The following is a 4,273-nucleotide window of genomic DNA, read 5'->3' as shown; positions in this document are numbered from 1 at the left end:
AAGGATGAAAGCGGCAGCCGCCAGGACTTCAAAGGCCGCGCCGCCGCGCCGGGCCCTGCGCAGGCGCCGCCCTCCGCGTATATAAAGCGCGGCTCGCGCGCGGGAGGCCTCTCCGCGCTGACACCGCGCGCGGGTCCCTGCCCCGAGGGTGGGTGGCAGTGGTCCCGCGGCAGGGCAGGCCCGGAGGGGCGGAACACCGCGTCCGCGCCACCCGCCAGCTGCCCGAGGCTCGTCCTCAGCCAAGTTAAGGCGCTTAAGAAAAGTTTTCAGAAAGGAGAGAAAAGACTATCACGTCTAGCCCACTAGGCGAGCAGTCCTGTGGCCCGTCCATTTATTCCAACTCCCATTACACTCCATTCTTGGGATCCCCCTTCCGAACGAAACGCCCGCTTCTCTGCGCAGGTGTCCTGTTCCTTCGGGGTGTTGCTGGGGGCTCCCGTCGCGGAGCCGAGCCGCGAGGGCGCGTGGCGGGACTTCCCCCCCAGACTGCCCCCGAGGCGCGGCCCGCGCCCCTCATTCCTCTCGGCGCTCTCCCAGCTTGACTCTCCCTCTGGGCGGCCGTGGCCCCTGGGTTGGCAGAGGCTCGACCGGCCGAGCCCAGTGATGGTGGGATGGGACGGGGCCCTCGCTCACCGACCGTGGGAGGACTCGGCCCCTGGACGGGTGCGCCTCCGGCTCCACCTCAGAGACACGCGGACGCCGAGCTCTGCCCGCACCCGCAGGGGCGCGGGAGCAGCCACGGGAGGGACGGAGCAGCGGGCGGGGGCCGTGGGCGTGGGCAGACCCCACCCGGCAGCCCGGGTCCCGTGGAAGCCTGGTGTCCGCAGGCAGCCGGATTTGGAAACGACATTTTTACGGTCCCACGAGTTCTCTGTCACCAGGGCGGGAGGGGTGAGTTTGTATGTCTTAGGAGGAGGCAAGAAGAGGCGGAAGAGCCCCTGGGACACAAACTGCCATTTCCTTGGGCCCCCCCTTCTCTCTTTCTCCGAAGTCAGTTAAACTGAAGAAGCGCACAGCTTGTCTGCAGTGAGGCTGGGGTGGGAAATCGAGAATGCCGGAGTTCCGTCTCTGGAATCACAGTCTTCGTTTTCTAGACCCTCACCCGCGCTTTTATCTCTTTGGGCATCCTCTTCCGTAGGCCCCCGCCAACTCCTTCCTTTGGGATCCCACCAAAGTTGTCGCTGGGAGCGAGTCCAGGCCACACAAAGGGGAAGACCCGGAGCTTGGGCGGGGGGTTAGGGCCGAGGGAGGCGGAGAGGGCTCTGAAGGGCACCGCGCTTCTCTCCTCCCTGTAATTAAGGACTCACTTGAGTGTCTGTAGCTGACTCGACTTGGCAGCAAATCGCCAAGGGGAGGGGACTCTAACGTGGGTGGGGGTCATTCACCCGGTTCCCCTGCCCGTACCCGCGGCAGGCTGGGCCCGGTTTGCCCTGTGGGTTGCGGGGCTCGTCTCCGCTCCCCCTTCCTCGGTTCCGGCGCGGGGTGGGCGCCTCGCCCCCCACGCGCAGCCCGGCCGACGGCGCCTGGCTCAGCGCAGAAGGAAGTATTGATATAAAACAAGTTACTATTCGCTCCCCAAATTAACCCCAACCAACCAAAGCCACCAAGAGGGGAAAAACCAACAGCAATCCAGCCAGCCCCTAGCAATTGTTTCACGGAATTAAATCACATCAAAACGCCCTCTGAAACCCACATCCTGAAGGAGTGAACCTGCAACAGCCAACCTCCAGTCCTTCGCTCGAGTTCACACGATCCACCCGCCTCTACATCCGAGGGAAGGGGGCAGCGGGCGGCGGAGTTTCTCCCGCGCGGCGCCTACCACATCCCGGACCATGCACCCCATAGAGGCGGCTGCAAATGTTAATAGCAGCCCCCACACGAATTAGAGACCTCCCGGCGACAAAAATGCCTTTGCCTGGAGCTTCACCGAACCTGTAGGGAGGAAGGAACGTCTTCCCGGGGTTACTTCGCCCCTTTTGCGCCGCACCCCCACCCGGGGACAGACTTCACGAGGAAATGACAACCTCTCTCCCAGACAAAGCTTTAGAAAACTTAGGTGAATGTTTTCTAGTAAAGCTCCTTTTAAGTACAGCCCATCAGAACATTTGCAACAATGCTACGGACAGTCAGCCAATACCCCGCACGCCAGGGAGAGGGAAAACACAGGACATTCGAGCCAGACTTTGGGCAATTTCGTTGGAAACAATGTTTCCAAAGGAAAGGGTTACCGCCAAGTACTGAAGGCAGCCACCTACCCTCGGCCCTTCTAGTAAACAGCTCCCACTAGTTATTTTTCCAAAAATTCCCATCTTCTCGAGTGCCTAATCTCCAGGACACCTGGAGTTGAGTTCCAAATGACTGAGGGAATCTAGCTCATTAACATAAAGGGGAAAATGGGATTCGAATGAGTTGCAACATTTAAACAGAGTGGATGTACGAGTCGTCATCTAATCTCTCATTGGTTTACAGATAATACCCTTTGGCCATGCTGTGTGCCCCCATCTCCCTAGAGTTTGATAAAAAGGAATTCTACTCTGGCTGCTTTGGTGAAACTGCATTTTCCAGTTCTTTTCCCGTCGGTCAAATTTGTGCATTTATGAGAGAACTTTTGACTGTTTCCTCATATTTTAGAAGAGGATATAAATGTCTGACAGCTACATGTTCACGTCTCTAGAACATTACACTAATACTGGTGTATGAGTTCAAGGGAAGTTGCATATGGCCACCAAACAAAAAATTAAATTGTTTATTTCCAATCGTTTCAGTGTATGTGCCTTACAGAGGCATTGCAGCAGGATATTCTTTTTGTTTTTCTTCTCTAAGGCATAGCATTGTCAGCTATTTAAAGCAGATGTAATGTTCTCATTCTGGCTCCCATCACCTGCCCCAGTCTCCCCAGATAAAATTTACCTGTGACTACTGGCCATGCTCTATGTGACCAACTGAACAATTTAAATGATATAGTTTTTTTCTAAAAAACTTCCTAGAAAATTCTCATCTCTAGGAAGTAGTTATCAGTAGAAGTTTTAGGTGCTTACTTAAAGCATTGTTAAGGTCTTTATACAATGTCCAGCAGCAAGCAATTCCCCACTTAGGAAAAGAAAGGATTTTCGCCTCATCGTTCCTATATAATAGTGCTAAAGCCTGATTCTGTAGTGTTTTCCTTATTTTCAATTTAAGGGAGATGGAGACATTTCTTCTTGCCCCATGTTTACTGTTCTGAGGTTTTACAGATGGCTACTGCATTGGATATAATTTTGCCTGGATTTTTAACTGAGGGGGGTTTGAGAGCCAAGGAACAAAATGTAATGTGTTTTCAACTTCAGCTTCGCTTATACTGTAACTTCCACAAATCATCTCCTTAAAAGTCCTGTCCTTGTATAAAATGCATCAAAGAGACGATGGAGGCTGGGGAATTTTTGAGGTTGGATTCATATTTGCATCTTCAAGGGTCTCTTTGAGCCTGCAGTCGGAGGTGCCAGAGACTGCCTTGTCCTCTTTCTACTGGCTTCACTCTTCTGGGTCCTTTTGCCTTTTCTTTCTCTTCCTTGGGTTGTTTTTCATCCTCTATGAGGTTCCCACACATTGTGGCGTGTATCTTCGAAAATCCAGAAGAGAGCTAGCGTAACTAGGTGAGGATATAACAGAAGAGATCTTAAAAAACAATAATTGAGATCTTCAGTTTTGTCTTCCTCGTCCTATTATTCTCGGTAAGCTTGGAGATTTTATTTTCGCTGGCATGTGCTCCCTTGTCCTTTGACATTATATTTAGGAAAGCCACAACTCTCTTCCTTGTCCGTCCTGCTTCCATTCTCATTGGTTGAGCAATGTCTGTTATATTTTCCCCTTTTCCTTCTGTCTCCGATTCCCGCTTCATCCTCTGTCAGAGCATCTATCAATGTGGTGTCGATCACAGCTGCGGCGGCTTCGCTTTCATCTTCTTTCCCTTTACAGAGGGAGGGGAGAGAAGGAGGCGGAAAGGAGGTGCGGGAGAGACTGCCAGAGGAAGGGGACGGAGGAGCGGGGGGCAAGAGAAGAGATGCTTAGATGAAGTTAAACCATTCGAGCAGTTTCTTGTCAATTTTACGCGGGTAAAGCGTGCCTCTCGGTGGGTTACAAAAAGCGCCGGGTTCTTCTTTCCCTCGTCAAATTCCCTCTAGGAGCGCGTGCACGCGCGCGCGCACACACACACACACACACATACACACACACACATACACACACAACTAGGACTCGTCCTACAGGCTCTGGGAAAGAAAAAAAAAAAGTCCTC

Source organism: Pteropus alecto, unplaced genomic scaffold (assembly GCF_000325575.1).
Source record: "Pteropus alecto unplaced genomic scaffold, ASM32557v1 scaffold5, whole genome shotgun sequence".
Lineage (NCBI taxonomy): Eukaryota > Metazoa > Chordata > Mammalia > Chiroptera > Pteropodidae > Pteropus > Pteropus alecto.
This window is presented reverse-complemented; position numbering follows the sequence as displayed.